Genomic DNA, 27,401 nt, shown 5'->3' on the forward strand with positions numbered 1-27,401 from the left:
GGTCATCGGATCTCTTATATATCTAACTATCACACGGCCAAATATTTGTTATGCAGTAAGTTCACTTGCATAGTTTATGGCAAATCCAAAACAGTCTCACTGGAATGCAGCCAAAAGAGTCTTGAGATACATCAGAGGTACAAGACAGTTTGGGATAGAATACAAAGGAAGTCATACAAGGTCTCACGAATACTGTGACAGTGACTATGCCAAAGATCATGAGACCAGTAGATCGACACAGGGATATGCATTTTTCCTTAGTCAAGGTGCTATATCTTGGTTGTCAAACAAACAACCAACTATTTCTTTGTCTTCAACTAAAGCAGAATATAGAGCACTCACTACAGGTGCATGTGAGGCTAAATGGCTCAGAAGACTATTGTCAAATACATATTACTTTGATGAGTCAAAGCCAATAACAATATACTGTGATAATCAATCGACTCAAGCATTAGCCAAGAATCTAGTATATCACTCCAAGACAAAGCACATTGATGTCAGAGAGCACTTCATCAGAGAAAGAGTATTACTTGGTAACATCACACTGTAGCATTGTGATAGCAAAGAAAATGTTGCAGACATCTTTACCAAACCACTCGGTAAAGAGCTTTTCGAGAAACATCGACAAGATCTTGGTTTGATGCAAAGGAAGGACATTCACATTAAAGGGGTGTAAAGGAATGTAATGTTCAATTCTTCTTAGATTCCCTAGAATCACCATCTTGAGGGAAGGCCTACTTCATGATGTTGATCTTGAGGGAAGGTGTTGAGAGATCATGCTCAACATCATGTGATCATATGTGCATAGCACTAACCTAATAGAGTGCTATAAAGTAAAGGTTAGATGCCCTGACCCTAACCCTAACCCTAACCCTAAAGGTGTTTGTATATATTCTACATTTTCAACTAAATCTAGTGTACAGTAGCTATTTGTGGTGTGCTCTCTAAATGTGCCCTCTCTCCTCATCTCCACTCTTCTCCTCTCCCCTCTTCATATTTTGCTAGTACCACCTAGACTTGCAAAGTGGACAAGCTGATACCACCAAGACTTTTGCATCTGCATCAAGACTGTCCCAATGGCAATATTAGATGCATCCACAAAGACATGAAACTCCACATTTGAGTCTGGTGGAATAAAAATTGGTGCTACAACTAACATTTTCTTTAGAAATTGGAAAGCCTTTTCTTGGTCCTCCTTCCATAGAAACTATTCATTTTCTTTGTTAATTTTGTCAAAGGTTGATAGACATGAGAAATGTACCATAGGAATCAGTTATATCTCTTGATCTATCAATGAATCGCATGACATCCTTCACATTGCGTAGTGACTTTGCTTCATGGATGGCCGCCACTTTCCTCGGGTCGATTGCCATCCCATCTTTTATTGCCCCAACAAAACTCCTCTTTGGACTACAAAAGCATGCTTTGTTGTATTCAAACTAAGTTGAGATTCCTTGCATTTAGTGAAACACGAGTGCAAGTGCTCAAAGTGATCTTCTCTCTTTCTAAACACACTAAAATCATCCAAGATTAATTGCATAAAAGTTGTAAGATATGAAGCAGACACATTTTATATCCACCCCTAGAATATAGGCAGTGCATTTTTCAGCCCAAAATTCATCACATTGTGGGCAAACACTCCCCATTCCATCACAAAAGACATTTTGTCCTTATCCTTCTCAACCATGTGGATTTGATTGTATCCATTGAATCCACCCAAAAAACTATAGACCTCGTGTCTAGCAACCTAAATTTAGCATAGTGTTGCAGAATGGCAAAGGAAATGGGTTGGTTATTTTGGATAGATTCAATTGTATGTAGGCCAAAAAAACCCATAATTTAATGTTCTTTTTTGGAACAATGACTATCAGCGGCAATCATGTGACCTTGTTTACCGGATAGATGAACCCAACCTGAAGTACTTTATCAATTTCCACTTTCACTAGCTTTGCATAATTGGGATTCATCTAGTATCTCTATTGCACCATAAGCACTCCGTCCTTTTTGAGATTAATCTGATGCACACATAAACTAGGGCCCACTACCTTCATGTCTAGGAAAAAAAAACTTTGAATTCCACCAATAACTACACCAAGTCTTCTCTAAACTTTCCTTCTACATTCACATTTATTAGCTATATATTTTTGGCTATTCTGAGGTTCAATTTCTCTAGATCGTCTTCTTTCACTCTCGATGATATTTTCATAAGCGTCCAAATCTTCCTTTATCACATGTTTGTTCCATTTTTATTGTGCAAAAGTGTCTTCTTCTTCAAATTCCAAATCCGATACTTTCTTATCGGATTTCTTCCGATCTTTGTTGGACTTCTGAGCTGAGACCTACTCACTTACCTCTCTCTCAATCCTTAAATTGGACTTACAGATACTTCTGTCTCTTTCTAGTACAATAGGTCATCACACTAGGTCATGACCTATTGTCTCACCTAGTGTGGTCTACCCTAGTGGGGCAAAGGTGGGCACACACACACACACGTGTGTGTGTGTGTGTGTGTATACATATATATATATATATATATGTATGTATGTATGTATATATATATATATGTATTTATATATATATATATGTATGTATATATATATATACATGTATATATATATACATACATATATATATACATACACATATATATATAAATACATACATACATATATATATATATATATATATATATATATTACACACACACACACATATATACATGTGTGTGTGTGTGTGTGTGTGTGTGTGTGTGTGTGTGTGTGTGTGTGTGTGTAGTGTGTGTGTGTGTGTGTGTGTGTAGTGTGTGTATATATATGTATGTATGTATGTATAAGTATTAATATTAAAAAATAAAAAATATTTATGTGCGTGTGTGCACGCGCGTCACGCGTGTGTACACACACATACACAATATGCCTAATTTACACTAAATACACACACACACATTTTTTGGGGGGGGGTAATTCGTAGTCATAATATTAGAGTTTCAATATTTTACTAAGAGATTCTCGAAAGAGTAGAATCTCATGCACATCAAAAACACCAGAAAACAATCTCCATGCAAGAGCTATGTAGATCACCCTCCTGACATGCATCATAAACAAATCGCCTCAAGGAGGCTTTGAAGAATTGATATGGCTGAGTAAACTATCTATGCAGATACGCCATGTTATGTTTAGTCCACAAAGTCCAAAGAGCCCAATATCTAATCCAAAAAGGAGCAAAAATATTGAGTCAGTGGAGCAAGACATTTGCCAAATAGCCACACACACACACACACACACACACACACACATACAAAATACCATGAATTATTATAATTGTACTATACACACACACATAGCCTACCGACTACACAATCATACACTCACACATACATATTGTTTCTCATGCAATTATGTCCCTTATGCCAGAACATCCCACATGATGTTGAGTTACTTATGGGTCAGTTTAATAAAACTCCCCTTTCTTTTTCATGTGATGGAATAGCGCTTTGTGGCTCGTGTATAAGTATTTGATGTGATTGTATTCCATGCTTCATTGCATTATTTCGCCTATATACATAGATGATGTGGTATGTATTTTCTTGAATTTTCTTCTTTACTTTAACTATTCCCCCTTTAAGCTTGTTCTCCTTATTAGTTCATGGCATACTTCTTTAATTTGTATAATTGTGAAACCCTCTTTTGGTAACTAAACGAGGTATGGATGGCTTCACTAATCCTCTGTAACTAGTCCATCTACAAGGCCCCCAAATCGTGCTAGATCTAGGATAATAATTCTTTCTCATGCCCCTCCGTGATAATCATTTTATCATCAATAATTTTCACTATGATGTTGCCAACCTAACTTCTTGGGCATTGCTCTTGATACTTCCCTTAGTAGACTTTATGTATCGATGGTTAACCACCTACCTTATATTGCATAGGCCCCTTTCTCTTAGCCCTCTATGTATATCTAATTTGAAATACAAATCTCACAAGCATTTGGTACGAAATGAAAGCAAAAAGCTAGTATGCAATTGGCAACTACTTGAGCATGGTCAATTGGCAACTACTTGAACCCAATGAGCATGGTCAATGGTGGAAGCTAACTTTAGCAATGGAAGCTCTCTAGATCACAAAGACATTTGCACGTGACTACACCTACGTTCAAGGATTTAACCCTCCATTCAAGATTAGCCCTCCCAAAATCTCTTCATGCACCCTATGCTTAACCTAAACTATCTAGACCTCCTAAAAACCACCGTTAACTTCCTAATTCACTTTTTTCTTCACCACCCACGACCTTGCACATCATGGTGGCAACAAGAATGGTCATGGTGGCAGCATACTTTCTTGCAACGGCCCTAAGTTTTTCTATTATAAAGCTCACAGATGATTCCTCATACTCCCTCCTCTACGACCCCCTTTTTTTGTGCCATATTGCCAGTCATTGATCCCTTTGGCAAAGCCTGCACCATGGCTTCCTTGTACGTCTTCAATGCTCCCTTTGTCTCCTAACACCTACTGTTCATTATGTCTCCCCCTTCCTCTTCATACAATTGTTTGTCATTCCTATCTTCCTCCTACTGCTGACCCTTGCGAGCTGGCTCATTGGCGGCTCATCTCAAGTTGTTGCCTCAAAGCTAGTTTGGGTTTTAGGGTCTCAGCTCCCCTTTTGGTCTCAAACCCCAACCCGATCACATGGACACATCTCCCTTTCTAATTTCTAGCTCTAGTTGCTCCACGGTGTCATGCACATACTTTGTTGCATTGGCTCTTAATGGAGTGATAGGCTCATAGGTGGATAGTGCTTCTCGTTACATTGTTTCCTCCTACCCACTGCCGCTTTACTTCATTCATCTTCTCTATTGCATTAATGTTAGCTTCCCTTCTTGCTTTGCACAACCCTTCGTACCATTCCCTATGTATGGCTCCTTTTGTACCTAACTTGATGAGGAAGCATTACTAAAGGCAATGTCGGCTTTCAAGGTGTTTGGTTGTGTAGAGGGCGTTACTCATTCTTGGTCAACCACTCTTGGCACTGCTCCTTTGCTCTTCTCTTATGTTCTTTCCCTTGGCCAACCTTATTTCCATGTTGATTGGCTCAGCCTCCTCCTCACTGTTCATTATCTCTACATGTTTTCTCCCACTTTTCTGAGCACAAGTTCTCAGTGCGGTGGCTCCAGATTGGCTTCTACTGATTGAGACTATTGGTCTTTGCATGAGGCCTGCTTTGACAATTCGGGTTTACTAGGTTGACGTCTTTAGGTACTCTAAATGATGCACTTGGCATATGATATACATGCTTAAGAGACTTAATACACAACACCTAAGACTTACGATTATGTACTGAACATGCTTGAGTACTTTAAACATGGCCATGAATGGTGTGAAGTGCTTTTGGACTTTAGAAAGATTATCACGTAGTCTTATTTGAGATGAAACCAACTGTGAGCCCTTAAGCAGCCAAGATGGAGTAGTGTCTCTGAACTTTCATGCCGACTCATTAGGTGTTTATGCTAGAGCCCCTTAGCACAATTTAGACATTCATTTCCACTTATATTTGTCCATGTATATATATATCTATCTTTTAGCTGCCTTTCTTTTACTCCTAAATATGTTTGCAAATTGGTTCTTCTTTCCATATTATTAGCTCTCTAAGATTTGTTTCTTTAGCTTTTGTTCTTTTCGGGCTTTCTAATTTTCTATGATTCTTTGATAATATTAGGTCTTATAACCATTATCTTTAATTTTTTAGGCCTTATAACCCTTATAATTTTAATGAATTTATAATTATTTATATATTTCATTTCTACATTTTGTTCTCTTCTCTTAACTTATTTCTCTTTATTTTTGTATGGTTCCTTAATAACTTATTGTAACTATTAAATTAATTAATTGATTATATATATATATATATAATTTAGTGTGCCTAACCCTTTTACTCCCCTCAAACCCCCTTATTTGTTTGGTTTGGGTATATACATATTTATATAGTATACTCTCTCTAGGTTAATGTATGCTTTTTCTCTCAATTTATTAATGCTTTGGATTTTCTTTTAAAAATATTTTCCTCCTTATGTGTTTTTAAAAAACATTACTCTATTTTTTTGCATTACTTTTCTCCAATAATTAGGGGAAACATGCTTCTCATCCCCTTTAACTAATTGCCAAAAAATTCTATGATTATTCAAATATTGTGTAAATTCTTTTTTCATGGGGTGGAATATCCCCCATTCCTTTTTTATAAGAAGTTTTTCTAATTCTCAAACCAAGGTGCAGACTAACCCCCTAAGATTTTTCCTTTTTTTTCGATTGGGTGTGGACTATCCCCCTCATCAATCATTATTTTCCTCTTTAAGTATGCAGAATACCCCCATGTACAATAAGTTCCATTAATCTACGATAATTTTCTTACATGTACAAGGGTGTGGAATACCACCTTGTTTGTTTGGATATAAAAAAAGAATCTAACTATTCCTTGCAATAAGACAAACTCTATTCCAATAAGACAAACCATGCTTTCCCATTTTTCAATGCAATGTCACCCACAAAGTAAATGAAGAAGCAACAATCGTGATTTGATTTTGGGCTTATTATCCCCATACTTTGCTTTAATGCCCATACCTTGGCTTTGGGGATCCCTAGGGATATTAATGGAAGCTATGAAGGACACTCTGTCCACTTACTTTAGCTTTTCATTGGAATGACCTGATTGATGTTTAGGCTTATTAGTGACCATGAGGATAATTTATTTTTGTTTTGTAACCTCTATTGTGAAACTTTATTAGTCGATAAAAAGAAAGAAAGCCCTTTATGGAGGACAATATGGTCCTACACCCCCCCATACATTGATAAATGTATATGTATATATACATATACATTTGGGGGAGCATAATCAATGAATGGGAGACATACTCGCTCAACTTTATTATATTCCTATTTGTTTTGAACCATAGAGGTTAATTAACCTATGTTTGTCTAGCTCTTATTCACTAGAGATGTCCTCCAAACGTGTGTGCTACCAAGGTAGGTATTGGCGTGAATCCCCAAATAGACTCTCTGCTTTCCATGGACATTCCCTGGATTCGGAACAGGAGAACATGGTTATAAAACACTTGGTAAGTTTGTTATAGATATCTTTGAGTCATCTGTCAACATCTATTTCCCAAAGCCACGCTTGTTGGTGTGTGGCGCTATTGCCTTAGCTTGATTTGCCTTAGTAGGGCATTATACGAATTCTCATGCGTGAGCTATGCACTCCTTAATATGTTTCTTAACGAAACATCTACAGACTATGATCGATGGAGTAAGCAATACTGTATGCTCCTATTAAACAGGTCGAGATCCTCCTAAGTTTATGACTGGGTCTCCCTCCATCAACGACCGGGGTTGCGGGAAGATAGATCTCAACCGTTAGATTTACGAACATCCATAATCATAATCCAAAACGAAAAAGATAACCGGCAAAATTACAGCGCCTTACCACACAAATTATTTTAATTAAAAAACCAAATTACAAACTGTAAAATACGTGAAAGCTCCTCCAATCATCATCACCATAACACAAACCTCCGTAGTCCCGCTCCAACAAAGAACCAACAACCAGAGAAGAAATAGATCTCACAGCTTCACCATCAGCTACAACAGTGTCACCATCAACCTTTTGAATTACCGGATCAGAACCGCCAGGCAAACCACCAACTCGAACAAAACGTAGAACAACTAGCCGAACCGTCAACTTTCATCGTCGTTAATCCATCAACAAGACTCCCCCACGACCAGATACTAAGGCCGTCGATCCATCAGCAGCACAGCTACCCAAAATACCACCTGAAAGCAGAAATAGGAGAAGTAGATACTGAAACCATCAATCCAGAAGAACCTCCACCGGCAAAAGCAACACCGAAATTATCAACATCAGAGATGATAGAAGAATTACTTCCCAAAACCTGAACCACACATCCGACAACCATACCTTCCTTTCTCCCAACATCAGTATTACCTCGAACGGACATTCGCACAAGAACCCCAACTTGAGAAGAAACTTTTCTAGAATCCAAACCCACACCACAACCAGGATAACCAAGAATTACAAAAGAAGTTGGCACAGAAACTGTTCCACCAACAGAAATAGATGCACCATCAACACGATCAGGAATCACCCCGTCCACCTTCTCCGAATACAATTGAACATTCTCCTGCAAAACCTTCACATAATTCCAAGCATCAATTCTCGTCGTAAGGATTAGCCACAATACTCTAAGCTACTGCAATTTTCAATGAATAGCTTTTGTCGTATTTCCTCTATCAAGAAGCCCTTCTGTGCCCTGTCACAAGCTAGCCTACCTCTTCTGGTACCTAGCACAAACTCAACCTCGTCATAGTAGACGCCCAAACACTCTTATTGGTTCTTCTTCCACGAGAAAATCCACCAATCCTACCACGCATTGCAGAAACCAACTTATTCAATGACTTTTCACTAACTCTGTTCACATTAAACCACACCTGCAACACACAAAATAATCAAAACCGACACACAAAAAACAAAACAAAAAGACTCAATACAAATAAACATATACCTTCGTAACGTAATTGTCAATACATTGCAAGAATAGGTACTTGGAATTCTGAAGATTATTTTGGACAAGAGGTAAATGCCGAAGAAGTTGATCAAAAGTTTGCACCACATCAGCTTCATGTACATGAAGAGGAGCACGAAAATCCAACTTCTGATAACGCGTGAGGTTCACAACATAATTTTTACTAACCCGTTCATTATATCTACTACACAAAACATATAAGCAACACAACAAAAATGAACAACAAAACACACAAAGATTAAAACACAGACAACACTTACTCCACGTAAGCTCCCAATTCATCAGACACCCATAGAAAAAGAATTTTCCACTCTTCCCCGACCCCAACAACACACTCCTTATCAGCTTCCAGCCCAAAACCCATTTGTATGGACCGATTCATAACTGCAACTACAGCACACTGGCTCAACTTAAACAAAGTATTTCTCATTATGTCAAAAGGCACCTCTAACTTCCCAGTGGCAGCAACCCAACACTCCTGATCCCTCCTCAAAATACGACCAAAACAGCAAAACATTCCCATGAGACTCTCAGGAGGATACTGACTACCATCGAGCTTGACAACCTGAAGCAGAAACTTCTTCAACATCTCATTAAGCTCCCTAAACTCCAAAGCAACTAAAGGACCAACACCGCCTACCAACACTGCCAGCAGAAATAGGAAAAAAATCACCACCAATAGCATGCAAAGCCTCACCACCAGAAACGCAACCTACAGATTCAGAAACACCAAAGGAAACCGCAGAAGCCTCAACAGAAAAACCCAAAGAAAACAAGGGAGGCTCGACCGAATCCATCGAGACAACAGAAAAACGAACCACACCACTTGCAGAGCCAAGAATCAAAACACTAGTATATAAACACAAACAACGAACACCAAACCCACCAGAACCCACGTGATACATAGAGCAAAAAAACTCCAATCGCCAAGCACGCTCCATCCCGACAGCATCTTTTACCGAGAATTCAAAAAACCAAAACAAGACGAAAACCCTCACCTCAGAACAAAACAACCAACCAACGGCCAAGATCAAACGTATCCAACGATCCACACAAAAATCCAAGAACTCACACACACAACAAATACAAATCTACCACGTGTACAAACCACAAGCGCACAACCATTGATCATAAACCACTCCAATGGTCCTCAACTAAAATCCAAGAAACACTCAAAAAACAAACAAAAATTAGACATGTGTCGACAACAACATTTACCACACCAGCCCGCCATGCATTTACGGACCCAATCGCATATAGCCATGCATACTTCCCCCATTGCCAATGCCTGATCACAAAATGCCATCCGTAATCCCCCCGCCATCACGACGGTCGTCGTTGGCTCCCGGCCTAACAATCGATCGTCGGGGCGGTCGTTTCCTCTCGCTAAATGCCTCCCACCGGCGATTCCCTAATCCATCAACAGCTCACCCTACTTATCTCCCCGCTTGCCTTGTTTATGACTGTCTTCAAGCTTCTTTTATTGCTTGTATGATATTATTACATGAGCTTTGTTACTACGACATGGTCTTTGGAGCCACCCTTGCTTGATTGATGTAGATGAATAACCTCCGACGTTCACAAGATTTTGCTTACTTCCCTTTCTTATTTGAACGATCAACTTGCCATTGAAGTCGTGTTACTCGGCTGTGTTACAGGTATGGAGCTTGCCTATTCCATTTAGCATGAAGGCTTTGAGGCTGTCCCTTTCATCTTAGAGTCTTCCCACGAATGCATATCTAATGATGTATACATCCTTGGCTGCTTCTGACACCACCTGTAGCAATGACTCCGCTACCGCTACATCGGGGGAGCACTTCAACCTAACTTTGAAGATGGGCGTGTGCTATACACCCAAGTCAACGCACAAACAACTGCAGCAATGACATCCGATCATGAATTTGTTTAAAAGATGAACTTCGAGCAACATACAATCGTGGAAGACATCATGTTGAAGAAGATCACAACACCTCAAGCACCATTTCATCTTTTCCTCTCTGGAGAAGGAGGGATGGGTAAATTCTTTACACTTTTGCTTCCTGTGCAAGCTTTGTTGCACTTTTACATGCACAATAAAACTTTAGATATTGAATTATTGACGATGATGCTGCTCGCTTACACAGACAAGCTGTGCATGTGGTTGGCAGTATGACTTTGTGCTTGTCACTACACCTACCTTTGCTCTCCTCGACTAAAACAGCATTGTCAAGAGATAAACTACAAACTCTGTCCAAACGATATAAGGAGGTGCAACGACTAGTGATAGCCGAGATCTCCCTCGCTAGACTGAACACCTTCATTATGCTAGATCATGACTACAAGAAATAAAACATATTCATGACCAGCTGTTTGGCGGGGTGGATGTCCTACTTTGTGAGGACCTGTGCCAGGCAAGTCCCACGAAGAACTCATGGGTGTTCCTTGAAAGATCTGCTGATTTGGCTCTACTTGGATCATATTGGAAATTGAAACTACTTTATTACGAGCTACGACAACCAATGTGGCAAAGCAATGCAACTTTCCTTGCCCTCTTGAACAAGATCAGGGCCGACCCACAGTCTGATGAAGACCTGTGTTTCCTTGATGATCTATGCCATAGAGGTCCACCACATACATAAACATAACAGCCCCCACCTTTTTTACACAAATGCTTCAAAGGATGCCCCTAATGAATATGTATTCAATAAATTATAGATGCCTACCCACATACTGAGGGCAAAAGACGTAAGGCACAGGTCGTGTAGTAAATGATCATGGAGATTTTCTCGAGGGCTTGCATGTAGCTAATGGGATATTCAACCGCATAGATGGCATCTTTATGGACAGCCACATGGATTCCAAACCGCAGGTGGTGTGGGTAAGGTTCGAGGGCCATGGCACTGGGGTTCAAACACGTTCAAAAAACAGGCACATCTACGAAGCTGACACACCCAGAAATTGGACTCCAATGCTTCTAGTCATTCGCAAGTTTCAGATTGGAAAAAACCACTTGAACACAGTCTCACATAAGCAGTTCCCCGTGCAACCTGCTTCAGCGCAAGAAGATTGCAAGGGTTGACCATGGAAGCTCTTGAATTCAATCCTTCCAACATACGCTCACATGGGCTGGTCTACATTAATCTCTCATGTGTCCCTAACCCGTCCAACCTATTCCTCTTATCGAAGCTAGAACAAAAGCACATCAAAGTCGACTTGATGGTACAAAAAGAAATCTCCAATTAAGATCTTCTCACTAGTGACCATTTGAGCAAAGCAGGACCCTAATCCGTAATGACTAGTGCGATACCTTGGAGACTCTAAACACACGCTCGCTTAGTCATCTTATACAAGATGCACACAACTTTGCAAGCATGGTCCGTGCTACCATACTATGCCTATAAGAAACAAGGACCAAACTTGGAACTTCGCATGACCTGTCGAGACAACTACCCATTCTCATGCATGATGGCATGGGGATTGTAACATATTACAATCTTAATATACAATTTCTCTACCATCAAAAAACTTCTGATGAAGGCTGCCAATATCTCCTGACCATGTTTCGATACCCTAATTGTAGAGAACTCACAGCCCTTAACTTGTACAAGTCGCCATCGTCCAAAACAACAACGTTACTTCAGCAAGTACAAAATCTGTTGGATCTCTTACCACCCTCGACACCGACGTATGCTCTAGGAGACTTCAACATCGACTTCAGCCATCCCTCACCCAATAGGGAAGGACTTCATGGCAAGATAGGAAAAGGTAGGCAGCTTACTATACACTCATGTGATGTGTGTTTAGAATTGTGTTCCCAACGTTCTGTATGCACTCATTGGTGGGAGAGTCATTGTTTAGGCTTGCAGCAAGAGCTCATTTCATAGCCTCTATAGTCCCCTTATTTGTTTTTGCCATGAAGGATGTGCAGTAGGATGCTATGGCATGGGGGTTCAAGATGAGCTAAATGTCCATGTTAGCCCTCCAAAGTATAGATATGGCTGGGTTGAAGTTGTTGGTGTACAAATCCTTCGGCTCCCTTCTTGGGAAAATTGTGCACTGTGCAATGTTGCTTCGTAATGCAACAATGTGCTCCTCCTGCGATATCTCAAGTTGTTGGAAGAACATATCTGAGTCGAGTGTTGTTGTGGCTTGGTTCACCAAGAACTTTGAAATGTTCTTGAAATTTGTTTTGGCGGGCGTCAAGTCCAAATCCTCTGGCAATGGGTATAGGATCTAGGTTTTGATCATGGGGGCATTGGAACGTGAACCTACAAGCTTTGCCTCGTCTTTTGCATGTTTTCCTATGATTATGAGTTTGCATCTCTTTTTTTGGAAGCTCAAACAAAGAGAGGTATGTCATGATGTATCAGTCAATGCACGCTGTGATGTCATCATCTACGACGACAATTCTAAAGACTCGTGCCCCTTCACACCACAGCCTGGTTGCCCCTATTTTGGAACTCCGTCACAAAGTAGTAGTCCATGAGGGGGCCCATTATTGAGTGGTCTTTCTTCAATAAAGATTTGGGTGCTTGGAACCTGTGGATGTAGTAAAGAGCAGTTGTTATAGGGTTTGAATGGATCAAATTTCGGAGGTTGTTCTACATGCGATCTTGCCAGGCGACATGTTCTCCTTGCTGCAACAAGCACAAGCAATCCAACAAGGGTCACCAAAGTCATCTTGCAGCCAAGAATATGATAAAGAAAGTGGAGAGCCAATCTGCCTCAACATTGAAAAGAGGTTCTTTTTTGGACATTGCTTGGTCTCTCTATGTTCATGTCCAGAAGAGCGTCTTTTGCCTATAAGGACCTACCCCTCAGTTGCCCCTTGTGCATACAAGCCCACGTGGATGAAAGGACCTATCGAACTAGAATCTTCATTATTTTGAAGAACATATTGTCTATGTAGCCCGTGAAGCACCTGTCATGGTTTGTTAGCTCCCACTTTTTTGGGATGCTGTATGCATGCAAGTAACCATAAAACAATGTCGGGAATGCCATTTCCTCTCGCAATGTTTGTCCATGAATATGCTAAGTGGTGGGAACCCTTCAGACGGAGCAACGACGGTCGGCCTATCCTGAAAGTCCACAACTTGCTGACTTGTGTATATCAAATTGCAAAAGCACTATAGGAACGTCCAAGGCTTTTAACAAATTGTTTCAGAATGGAAAAATTCAAAATTTTGCAAATTATTAAATGCCTATTTTGTTATTGGTTGTCTTTTGAATCACTTTTTTCTATCGTGTGGTGCATTGTTGTGGTCGTTGGTGACTAGCATGGTATTTTGGTTTGATGGCACTACAGCTAATCTAGCTAAGCTTATCTTCTTTTGGCGTTCTGTGCATTGTATTTCTATTTGCTGGTTTTGTAGTATGCATGCTTCTCTGGGACTTGATGTTTTGTCATTGATGGTCTCTGATGAGATGTTGCGGTTGATGGGGTTTTGTTAGCATTGGCTCGGCAGAGATAGTGCTTAAGGATGGGTTTTGGGCAATCACGCAATCACCTTTCTACCATCAACGGTCTCATTGATAGATCTGACATGTAAGTCAGGATCCATCCAGTGTCCCGGGCTCACACATGGCTTCTCCTCATATGGGGGCCTTACAACTTGAGCACCTTGGACCACTGGTGGGTACCAAGAGGGTGGGGCATTGAGCATATCTAACACCCCCCCTCAATGTCCATCCGTAGGTAAACTACCTTCTCGGCCCAATGCCAAGTCTCTGAAAATGACCCTGAAGCTGATCCTTCCCCAGTGCCTTGGTGAAGATATCTGTTCCATTTTGGTCTCTTGGATAGTAGACCAATTCCACTATTCCGTCCAACTCACGCACATAGTGATACTGAATCTCTATATGTTTTGTGCGCGCATGAACATGCGCGCATGAACACTGGCTTTTTAGTAATGGCCATGCAACTTTGATTGTCACACCTCAGCACAGTTGCCTCATCATCTTGCACTCCCATGTACCATAAGATCCTCCTCAGCCACACTACTTCACATGCAACAAAATATGTTGCCTTTGTACTCAGCCTCGGTAGAAGACAATGCCACTGTTGGTTGTTTCTTACTGATCCAAGAAAAGATACATGAACCTAACGAGAAACAATATCCAAAAATTGATTTCCTGGAATCAACATCTCCAACCCAATCTGAGTCACAATGACCAGCCAAAGAAGTGCCCGTACCATAGGTGACGCCATAATCAAGAGTACCCTTTACATACCTGAGCACCCGCATCCCTGCATTCCAATGATTCTCTCGGGGCTTATTGGAAAACCTGCTTAAAACGCCAATAGCAAAACTGATGTCCGGTCTGGTATTGCACAGATAGATGAGGTTGCCGACCAACTTCCTGTACCTCCCAATGTCTGCTGGTGGTGAGGCATCCTCCATAGACAGCCTCGCATTTACCTCCATAGGTGTAGCTATCTCCTTGCACTCGAACATACCAAATGCCTTCAAGATCTCCCTCACATATTTCTGCTGAGAGATGAAGATCTTACCTAGCTCTTGCCAGACTTCAATCCCCAAACAGTAGTGCATCAAGCCTAAGTTTGTCATCTCATACTCCGTGCTCAACGCCTTTCTAGTCTGCTGGATCATGTCTTCATAGTCACCTGTGATAAGAAGATCATCCACATATAAAACAATAATAGCATATTTTTCACCTTTCATGTACATGTACAAGTTAGCATTTGAGGCACATCTTTTGAAGTTTAATTTATGAAAGAATTTGTCTATCCGTTGGTACCATGCTCTTGGGACCTGTTTCAGCCCGTACAGAGCCTTCTTCAGCTTACATACCTTGTTCTCAGAATGGGGGGCCTCAAACCCTGGTGGCTGAGACGTATACCTCCTCCTTGAGGTCACCATTCAAGAATGCTGATTTGATAAACTGGCCACTTTTTATGAATAGCCACTGATAGTACTATGCGAATAGTGGTCATTCTGACAGTCGGAGCGAAAGATTCTTGAAAATCAAACCCTTCAACTTGCAAAAATCCTTGTGCAACCAATCTGGCTTTGTACTTTTTCAAAGTTCCATCAGCCTTGTACTTTACCTTCCAAACCCACTTGGTGCCATTAACCCTTCTGTTAGATGGTCGATGTACCAGCTCCCAGGTTTCATTCTTCATGATGCTGTTATATTCTACTTGCATAGCGTTTTTCCAATTTCGGTCTGCAAGTGCTTCCTCCAAACTCACAAGCTCCTTTACTTCTACAATAATCTTAGCCATCAAGGCCATATTGACTATGTGAGCCTTCCCTCCTTGCTTCTTGATTCTCTGAGACCGCCTTGGTCCATCTGCATGCTGCTCAACAGACATAGGCATCTGGTTATCATGGTCGTAGAGCTGCCTTACCCATCGCAAAAATGGTTTTTCCGGTGGTGTAACAACAAGTTGGTGACTTATATTTTCATCATCTGATATTTCCTCCTCCTTTATAGCTCCTGGGACAGGTCCATAGTGAATTACCTCTTCGCTTGATGATAAAGTGGAACAGCTCTTCTTTGTCTCCACTATATGTGGCTGCTCCCTGGACACCACATCGCGGCTCGCTATGATCTTCTTTGCCTCTCGGTCATACAACTGATAGACTTTCTTCTCATCACAATAGCCTAAGAAGATACATTTGGTGCTTTTTGGTTGTAGCTTGTTTCTCTCTTTGTCTGGTACATGCGCATAGCATTCACACCCAAACGTTCTAAAGTGGGAGATAGATGGCTTCTTACCGCTGTAAGCCTCATGTGGTGTTTTACCTTTGAGTGCCTTTGTATAGCTGCGATTAAGGATGTTAACCGCAGTATTGACAGCCTCAGTCCAAAAGTGGTTTGGCAGTCTAGCATCTTTCAACATTCACCTCCCCATCTTCATGGTGGTCCGCATTCGGCGTTCATCCTCAATGGCCAGAAATAGATCCAACTTTGCTTCCACTGTGTTAGTTATCTCTTTTCCCTTATCTGACTTCTTCAGGGTACCATTCTTTTCATCTGCTTTCTTGACCCGGTAATCTGCAATCACATGGCCCTTCTTCTTGCAGTAGAAGCATTCTCCCTGAAACTTCTTCTTGCCACCCTTCTTCTTTTTGTCACCACTAGTAGAGGACTCACGTTTGGTGGAGGAACCACCTTTGCCTTTCGCAGTGGCAGAGAAAGCAGCATCCCCATTGCCGCCTCTATCTCGAGCTTTAAGCCTCAATTCCTCCTCCATAAGTAAAGCATAGAACTTCTCAAATGACAATGGTTGGGGTCTCACCTAAGTGTTAAGCGCTGTTACCAGTCCATCAAACCTTGGTGGACATATCCGGAGACACCGCCGAGCTAGCTCTTCGCTAGTCTTTTGTATCCCAGCACCAGCCATCTGGTCACGTAGATTTTTGATTCGGGTTATGAACGCCTCCACTGTCTTGCTTTCATTAAACTTCTCAGCTGCGAGCTAATTCTCCAAGTTCTGGATTCTTGTCTCATTCCACGTCTCATACTGACTCTTCAATATGTTCCAGGCCACAGTTGCCTTAGATGTATGCTGAATCAAGGTCAAAACACTATCAGTAGTACTTGTAACCAGGGCACACAAAGCATCTACGTTCCTATGTTTCCAAGCTCGTAGAAGGTCGATATTAGGAGGTATCGTACTCCCCGGATTTGCTGGGTCGGGGGTTCCTTGTGTTCTGGGTCAGTCCCCAATACTGTCTCCATAAGCTCATATGAATCTAGAATAGCATTAATTTTAAACTTCCACAGAGTGTAGTTCGTACCATCTAGCTTGCCTTCAGTGAAGGCTGGTGGGCGAATCTTCAACGCCTGGATTGTTGGTGCAGCTACAGTTACAGCTGTTGAACTCGAGCCGCTTCCTGTTTCCATCACTCTGTATGCTGTTGAAGCCCTCGCCTCTCTTCTACTCTTCGATCCTTAGAGCCGCCTAGGCTCTGACATCATGTTAAATTACACGACGCACCGAAACAGAGACTAAATAAAGAATAGAGAGTACACAGCAAACTGGAGACGAACAAACTTTTCCTTCAATACTGATGTAGTACAGATGATGGCTCCGTCCACCCGTGCGCTTCCACAGTTGAGCTTAGATGGTGATCTAGACAGATACTAGGTGAAGAGCTACTAGCTGGAAGATCTGATCTGATCTAATGGACAGGGGAGGTCGCCTCTTTGTCAATCCACATACAAATATTTTAGGACCCGGGAATAAGTTTGAGGAACTCATCAGACATCAGACACAAGTATGGTCTAGCACAATGCAAATAGAATAAATGCCCCCTGAGCCTTGACGATACCAACTACAGTTTCTAAGGAAGTGGAATAGCCATGCAAGTAGTACATCAAGGTGGCATACTGCCAGGGATACCAATAATAAAGGCCTACCAACATTGTCACTCCAAATTCCTAATGGTTTTCCAGGGAATGAAGAATGACCTATGTGATTTCAGAAAATCACTTGAAAGTTTCCAAACATCCAGGAGCTCAAACAAAAAATGGTCCTCTGGATTAGAGACGGTGTATGTCCATTCTCAATCTCTTTCCTGGAATCAATGTTGAGTGCCAACTAGCTTTGATTCAAAACTTTTGCTCTTCTGGTCTGCAGCACACACCATAATTGTCGTTTAGTACAAGGGAAGTGCTGACCTTTTTGTCATGCATACACATCTAAAGATATTTGATGCCTCACAGACCTACATGCTCGAACTTGTGATTGACGAATAGCATAAGCAAAATGGGACAGATTCTAACGATCAAACATTTGATATAAAAGCAGATGCTGGACAGACAAGACAGGATCGCAGACTCCGACAAACTTGTCAAAATGCAGAACAGGAGCCCTGCAAAATGGAAGTATGTACCTCAATTACAAATGCAGATATGCATATCTTTCTGTGTCTAATTGTTTTGATTTCTACATTTCCTTTTTGTATGCAGTGGTATTAGGAAACAGCTTCAAGATACAGGACTCTTTCAGCTGAAAAGGAAAGCATAAAGGCACAACTATGTGACATTTGGAAGACAGTTGGAGCCATGCAGGTCTATTTCAAAATCTGCCCTGGCTTGTTATTCTTTCTTTGAAATCAAGTACTACGTACTAATGCCTTAGCATAATTAAAGCTGTATTTTGTTCCAAGTTATAACTGTGGTAAATGGAACTTACAATTGTATTAGTAAGGTAATGTGTTTTATTCACAATAAAGCACCTTGTCTCTTCCATTTATGTCATCATGTGATTCTGAACTCTGAACTTGCATCACCTACTCGCTGTGGTATTCACAATCACTTGGACAAGATTGATGATGATATTAGAAAAGTTGCACAAGGGAAACCCTTGTTGAGTTTTGGTGCAGGAACCTAAAAAATACACCCAGCTGTTTATACAGGAAGATTTCTCTCTGGTCTTAAATACCATGGGTCTTTCCCAAGACAAACACGAAAAGAGCGAGGAGCATGAGAATTTCAGTCTTTTAGTCAGCAAGAAAGCAAGAAAGTATGGGATATCAATGTGAAGATAGTGGGAGAGAAGGAAGGAGTCTCACTTACGGCTTTCTCACATACACAATGAGGGAATACACACAAAGGTGGAGGCTGAAAACAGTTTTCATCTTCTTAGTTGTGAAAGCCAAAAGAACTCTAGTACAAAGAAGTAGAAGAACTCTATATGTGGGTCTCAAACCAAACTCAGCTAACTAAGGTGGCATACTAACTAAGCCACGAACTAGAGTATATAAGGATAGCTGTCATCCAGCTATTATTCATGGGCGGTGTACCAACCGCATCTGCAGCTAACAAGTCGGTGACATAAATGCACAATGGTCACCCTGGCATATCACGAGTGGAGCTCGATATCTCAATACTCCCCCTCGAGCTCAATCCCGATTCCTGCACACCAAGCAGGTCTCTGAACTTGCGCAGCTTCTCTGCGCCCAATGCCTTCGTGAATATGTCAGCTACCTGATCCTTTGTGCTGACATAAACTAGATCAATAAGACCTAGTAAAACCTTCTTCCGCACATAGTGATAATGCACCTCAATGTGCTTTGTTTTAGAATGATAGACTGGATTATTTGCCAAGTGTATACTGCCCATGTTGTCACAATAAATGACAACTGGCCCATCTGTAGACTGATGCATATCATAAAGTAGCTTATGCATCAAAGCTCCTGTACTCAGCCTCTGTGCTCGACAAGGCAACTGTAGGCTATTTCTTGCTGCTCCAAGTGACTACAGCACTCCCAGAAGAGAACACATATTCACTGGTAGATCGTTTATCAGAAATACTACCAGCCTAATCAGCATCAGTGTATCCATGCAACTGTATCTGAACCCCAACCTCATTAAATAGTCCATACTACAATGTGGACTTCACATACCTGAGTATGCATCTAGCAGCATCCAAATGCGGTTTCCTTGGAGCCTGCATAAACTGACTTACCAATCCAACAGCATAGCTCAAATCTGGCCTGGTAACAGTCATATAAATCAAACTTCCTACTATGCATCTGTATATAGTAGGTCTTCCAGAAGCTCACCTGCATCTGCGCTCAGCTTCACATTCTACTCCAAAGGAACTAAAATAGGCTTACAGCCTGTCATCCCATATTTGGACATCATGTCCAATCCATACTGCCTCTGCAAGAGCCGCATCCCACTTGGTGATCTAATCACCTCAATGTCCAAGAAATAACGCAGCTCTCCCAAATCCTTCATCTCAAACTTCTGCTTCAATAGCATTTTCACATGAAGGATATCTTCATCACTATCACCTGTGATAATCAAATCATCAACATAAATGACAAGCAGCATAATACCTTTCTCTGTTTTTCTCACATAAAGTGAGAAATCTGCCTTGGAAATCTGAAAGCCAATAGTGACAAGATACTGTCCTATCTTGTCAGACCATGCTCTAAGTGCTTGCTTCAAGCCATACAAGGCTTTCTTCAACCTGCAAACAAACTCAGGATGAACAGCATGAACATAACCTGGTGACTGCTCCATAAAGACCTCTTCTTGCAAATCACCATGCAAGAAGGCATTCTTTACATCCATCTGATGTAAAGACCATCCCTTTGATGCAGCCATAGCAATGACTGCTCTTACAGTTGCCATCCTTGCAACCGAACTGAATGTTTCTTCATAATCAATGCCATATGTCTGTGCATACCCCTTGACAACTAATCTTGCCTTGTATCTGTTCACAGAACCATCTGCATTGTAGTTCACCTTATAAACCCACTTATAGCCAATTGCATTCTTGTCTTTAGGCAAAGGCACCAATTCCCATGTAGCATTTGCTTCCCAGGCATCCATTTCTTCATCCATAGCTTTCTCCCATTTTTCTTTTCCCATGGCTTGCTCAAAAGAACTGGGTTCTGGTTCCTGTATCACTTTGACCATATAAGCATAGTGAATGGCTGTAAATCCATCATATTTCAGCCTATCCACAGGATACCTAGCTCTGGTAGACCTGCGCAAAATAGGCTCACTTCCAGGTGCTCTTAAAACATCCCTGGTCTTCCTTACTCCACGTGTAACAACAGAAGAAATACCCAACTCATCATCAATGCTCTGTTCTGAGCCACTGGATTCACCATTCACATAAGAGTGACCTGCATTCACATCAGTGGGCTGATCTAGTGATACCTGCACACCACTATCTGCATTGCTTTGAGGAGATTCTCCTAATCTCAATCTGCCTGTCCATGGCGAAGTATGTGAACCACTACTAGAGGACATTGCAGGTCCACTAATATTTTGTGATTGCTGCTGTGAATTCTGTGCAGCATTACCATTTTGTGCATCTACATCATCAATCACATTTACTGGTTTATACCAGCTGCTCATCTCATAAAAAATAACATCTCTGCTCACTGTAAACTTACGAGTAGAAGGGTTATAGCATCTATACCCTTTCTGATGCAGAGAATAACCAATAAAGATGCACTTCTCAGCTTTTGGATCCAACTTGGACCTCAACTCATCTGGCACATGAACATAGGCAATGCAGCAAAAAATTTTCAAATGAGAAATATCTGGTTTCCTACCAGTATACATCTCCTCTGGCGCCATGCCATGTATTGTTGCAGTGGGAGTCCTGTTCATTATGTAAACTGTTGTAGCAACTGCTTCAGCCCAATAATAATCTGGTAGGTCTTTTTCACTTAGCATGGCCCAAGATACCTCTCCAATATGCCTGTTTTTCCTTTCTGCAAGTCCATTTTGCTGTGGGGTATGACTGCATGAATATTGCTGCTTTATGCCATGCTCCTGCAGAAACCTTGCAAACTCATTTGAGAGGTACTCTCCCCCTCCATCTAACCTTGGGCATTTTATTTGCAGGCCTGTTTCTTTTTCAACCATAGCTTTAAAAGCTTTGAAATGCCCAAACACTTCACTTTTCTTTTTCATAAAATACACCCAAACTTTTCTGCCGTAGTCATCAATAAAAGTGACAAAATAATGACAGCCTCCAAGAGATGCAGCTTTAGTAGTCCACACATCAGAGTGGATTAATTCCAATGGCTTCTTACTCTCTTGAACATGTCTAGGAAATGGTTTCCTTGCCTGTTTTCCAAATTGACAGGCTTCACATACCTTATGCATTTCTGCAACCTTGAATTTAGGCAATCCTGCAACAATATTTTGGGCCTGCATTGATTTAAGTCGTTGTACATTAACATGACCAATGCGTTTATGCCAGATATCAATATCTGCAACTACACCGGTCCCATGTGCAAACATTGCTGCACTCAATTAAGGCATGTCCGCATCCAACATGAACATCCTGCCCTTCTTCTTTCCTTTTGCTATCAAGCGACCGTTATTTTTCATATCCTCAACAAAGCATCCATGAGGATTAAATCTGACCTGCAAGCCCTGCTCAATCATTTGACCAACAGAAACCAGGTTCTTGGTGATATTCAGGACATGAAATACATCAGACAGGTATTTCTTTTTCCCATCCTCCATAGACAGTTGAGTAGAAGACAGTTTCTTTTGAAGTTCCTCCTGAAGAAGATGCACCACCGTTTCTCTGCTCTTCAGAAATTAGAAGAGCAAACAACTCCTCAAAATCAGGAAATTTTTCACGGACGGCAATGGATGTCCAGAACTGTACATAATCCTTTCCTAGACCATTCAAGGTCACAGAAACTAAATCATCATCTTCCACTGGCGACCCAATGGAAGCAAGTGCATCTGCAATTTTCTTCACCTTCATGTGATAGTCATTGATGCTCATATTTTCTCTCTGCACATTGTGCAACTCCTGCTTGAGCTGCATTTTCCTCGCTTGCATATTTGTGATGTACATTTTTGCCAAAGTATCCCATGCCTCCTTTGGTGTACTTGCATCCTGAATATGCACAATCATAGAATCTGAAATATTGATAGACAGCCAGTACATAACTTTTTTGGCTCTCTCATGCCATCCTTTAAATGCCTGCATTTCCTGTTGATTGGGAACATTAGGAAGAACTGGTTCTTCTTCATTTCCTGTAATGAACTCCCAATAGCCTTTTTCCATAAGGAAATTCGTCATTCTAAACTTCCATGCTTGGAAGTTGTTCTTGTCAAGCTTTTCAGTGACAATCTGTGAAAGAGAATCAGACGCCATTACAGAACACTGAAAAATATTCTGTCACTGCAAAAAAACACAGCTTCTGCTTCACAAGGGCAAATCTGCAAAACTGACGAAAGTGGTATTTGACCACACAATCACTTCCTAGTGATGATTTGTTAGACACTACTTCTAATCTCCTACTGCAGATCACGGGAGAAGCACCGAGTTATTCCGCCCAGCCAAATCCTGCTGAAGCATGAGAGCTCACAGAGAATTCGAATCATAAACATACGTGAACAGTTCCTTCTCATCTCTCACTAGCTTCAACAAGCCCCATCTCCCTAGATAGATCTAGATGCCACATGTCATCCATATAGGGCCTTCCTAATGCAACATTTCACCCCTCTCTTGGGATGCTTTAATTCCTTTGTCCCTAGGCACATTCCTTGCATTAGGCCCTTAGCCTTAGATCCATCTAGTCTGGTGCTATCAACCCTTACCTAGGACCTTGACATTAATTCCCTCCCGATCGTTTACATGAAGCGCAAACAAATATATTACAAAGATAGATCCTTTAAAGGAAATGTCGATTGATTCTTCCGAGGTCATGCTACCTCGGCTAGAGCGTAACATTCCTTCCCTCTTCAGACATCAGTGTCCTCGATGATAACGTCTGGGAACACTCTCCGCAACTGGTATACGGATTCCCAGGGAGCTTCGGATAGAGGCTGACCATGCCATGCAACCAACACCGTGGGTATCTTCCGATTTCGTATTTGCATTGTTCCTCGGTCCAGGATTCTTGTTGGTTTGCGCCTCGCATTATCCTCTATCTTCTGAAACAAAACCACACCTTCGATTAGTGAGTCACCTGTATGTAAAAATTTCTTTAAGCGCGAAACATGAAAAACCGGGTGCACCTTACACCCCTGTGGCAATTCTAATTTATAGGCTACCTTGCCTATTCTCTTTAGAATTAACCGCGGCCCACAGTATCGAGGTGATAACTTAGCACACTCTCCTGAAGTTAACGACTTCGAGTGCGAAGGAACTCTGAGAAAAACTTTTTCTCCTTCCTTAAATACTCTTATAGACCGGTTTTCATCCGCATATACCTTGGCTCTATCCATAGCCTTGCGGATATTAGCTCTCGCAAGTGCTAGCATCTCCCGCATCTGAACCACAAAGTTCGCAGCACTAGGCACTTTCTGAGGTACTCCAACTATAGTTGGATTTGCTGGTCTATAGCCATAGTTCAGCTCAAACGGACTGAACCCTGTAGAGGAATGTTTTCTATCATTGTAGGCAAACTCTAACAATGGCAACCACTTGTTCCATGTATGTTGCCTCAATGACACATATGCCCTCAGCATATCCTCTAAAGTCTGGTTGACTCTCTCGGTCTGACCATCCGTCTCAGGATGATCCCCACTACTCATTCCCAACTCAGTCCTTAGTGTCTCAAATACCGCGGTCCAAAAATGACCGATAAATCTGACATCTCTGTCTGACACTATGGATCTCGGCAATCCATGCAGACGAAATATATGTCTAATAAACAAATCCGCCACTTGCGGGGCACTAACAGACTCCCTAGTCGGAATGAAGTGAGCCATCTTGGTTAGACGATCAACCACCACAAGGATAGAATCATACCCTCCTTGTGTCGTAGGCAGTCCTACAATAAAGTCCATGGAAATGCTCTCCCACTTACTTAGTGGTACTTCCAAGGGCTGTAAAAGTCCGCGTGGCTTCACGCACTCGGCCTTACTTACCTGACACGAGAAACACCGTGTCACATATTCATGAATATGCTTTTTCATCTTTGGCCAAAAGAAATCTCGCTTCACAAGATCATATGTCTTCTCGACTCCTGGATGTCCCGCACACGGGCTATCATGGCACTGTCGAATGACTCTCTGCCTGATATCATTCTGACTGGGTACTATAACCTTGAAATTTCTTTTCAGTATACCATCCCTTATGGTATATCTTGCATATGTTTGGCCTCTTCTGGATGCCAGGTCATCCTTTTCGTTTTCCCCGGGCTTTAACACATGAGCCTTAGGCCATAAGCTTTGGACAAACTCGTCCACCTTTTGAGTTTCTCTGATCTCGGTCATTAGAGCACTCTCTAATACTGTGAAACTCAGGTTGTGCATAATGCGAGACAACGCATCAGCGACCTTATTGTCTTTTCCTCTTCGATACCGAATCGTTAAATTAAACTCCTTCATGAGCTCTGCCCACCTAGCTTGGCGGCCCCTCAAGTCAGGCTGTTTACAAAAATGTTTCAGAGTATCATGATCCACATCCACATAAAACTCTGAACCATATAAATAATGCCTCCATGTTTTCAAAGCATGGATAACAGCATACAACTCCAATTCATGAGTTGGCCAATTCCTTTGAGAGGAAGAAAGCTTCTTGCTTTCAAAGGCTACTGGCCTTCCCTCTTGAAGGAGGACTGCTCCTACCGCAATGCCACTTGCATCGGTTTCCAGGAACAACGGTTTCTGGGGATCAACTATTTTTAACACCGGTCCTGAGACCACAGCTTGTTTTATGGTGTTAAAACTTTCTTGTTGATTCTGTCCCCAAATAAAAGGTACTTTATCTAAGGTCAGATCAGTCAATGGCGATACTAGAGCTCGATATCTCAACAATCAACTCTTATCCCAGAGGTAGTAGAGAGTTCAAGGAGCAACCTATTGTGCTTCCGTATGAGCTGCGACTGCAAGACGGCATCCAGTGTGGCAGAGCGTACTAAAATATATCTGCATCCTCAAGAAGCTTGCTGGTCGATCCAGATCTGAATCTCCCTACTCCATCATGTTCGGGCCTGATAGATGTGGTTCTACCAACAAGGTACACTTCATTTTCAAGGACAAGCACTCTAAGACTGGTGAATACTTGGAGCATCGCCTGAGATTCCCCCTAGCCCCCTCAGCGACCATCTCTCTCACATCTATACAGCCATCCTTAACTCTGTGAGCATCCTTGTCGATGGAGAAGTGAAGAAAACAACAGAACTTCTCTCTGCAGACTTTGAACCACCTGTCCTTCCTCCAAAAACAATCCCTGATCCAGAGGACAAGAAGCCTGAAGATTGGGATGAAAGGGCCAAGATTCCTGAGCCTGAGACTACAAAGCCCGAAGATTGGAATGAAGATGTTCCTTTTGAAATTGAGGATGTTGAAGCAGAGAAACCAGCCTGAGTGGGTAGTCGATGAACAAGCTGTCAAACCGAAGGACTGGGACGATGATGAAGATGGTGAATGGGAAGCTCCTAAGGTCCGAACCCAAGTGCATTGCTGTGGAGAATGGACAAGGCCCAAGAAGAGGAACCCCACTTACAAAGGGAAATGGTATGCCCCCATGATTGACAATCCCAACTACAAGGGCATTTGGAAGCCCAGGGAGATTCCCAATCCTGACTACTTTGATCTAGAGAAGCCCAACATTGTTGAGCCGATTGCAGAATTGAAATCTGGACTATAGGATGGGATCCTCTTTGACAGTGTGCTGATAGAGGATGTCGCAAAGGACTGAGACAAGGAATGGAAGGTCAAGTTTGAGGTTGAAAAATAGATTGAAAAGAAGAAGGAAGCTGCTGATGCTGCTACCACATCAGGTTTACTTGGCAGAATCCAGGTATGTCAATGTTTTCAACATGGCTTCAACTTGTCTTGTGTATTGATTCTTTGAGCATTCTGGGAGAGATTAGACTCTCATGTCTCTGCCAGCAGTGCTGTGGTTAATTGTGCTGTGATTTGTTTTTCCAGGACCTGGTCTTCAAGTTTTTGTACCAAGTGGCTGGGTCCAAATGTGACTTCTTTGTCTATCCCTCGGGCTTCTACTCCCATCCAGTCAAAGAAAAAGAAAGAATGGCAAAGGATGTTTCCTCAGGGCAAATAGTTGATCTCAGTGTCTCCTTCGGTTGGTTTGTCGAATCCCTTTCAAGTTCTTTCGGTGCAAGATACACTTATGTCTGAATCTCCGTTGCTTTCTTTCAATGATGCATCACCTCTTCATGTCGATGCTGCTGATTCTCAACATTCTCCTTTGATTGTGGAGTTGAGTCTCATTCTCATCTAGTCTCTCAGGTGGATATCTCATCTTCAGATATAGTACTGTGGATTGAAGTGTGGATTTGAAAAAGCAAGATTCCCTGGAAGCGGCTCCTCGACCTAAAAACAAATTCTCACTTGAGGATATGCATCCTATGCTTCGACAGGTTATTGACCATGTGATTCGACAGTTCCG

General features: G+C 41.7%; 1 long non-coding RNA gene and 1 pseudogene across 1 annotated transcript; both read left to right on the forward strand.

The window, feature by feature from the left end:
* The first annotated feature begins 17,721 nt into the window (after positions 1-17,721).
* LOC147892256 (uncharacterized) lies at positions 17,722-19,072 on the forward strand. The gene is made up of 4 exons (XR_015542479.1): positions 17,722-17,814; positions 17,993-18,090; positions 18,348-18,420; positions 18,509-19,072. It is a non-coding gene; the product is annotated as an uncharacterized LOC147892256 (long non-coding RNA).
* Positions 19,073-25,770: 6,698 nt separating this feature from the next.
* On the forward strand, positions 25,771-27,130 carry LOC147892257 (calnexin homolog pseudogene; annotated as a pseudogene).
* Positions 27,131-27,401: the final 271 nt, after the last annotated feature.

This window comes from Dipteris shenzhenensis, chromosome 17, assembly GCF_047967505.1.
Source record: "Dipteris shenzhenensis isolate YYH24624 ecotype China chromosome 17, Dip_SZ_1.0, whole genome shotgun sequence".
In the NCBI taxonomy this organism is placed as follows: Eukaryota; Viridiplantae; Streptophyta; class Polypodiopsida; order Gleicheniales; family Dipteridaceae; genus Dipteris; species Dipteris shenzhenensis.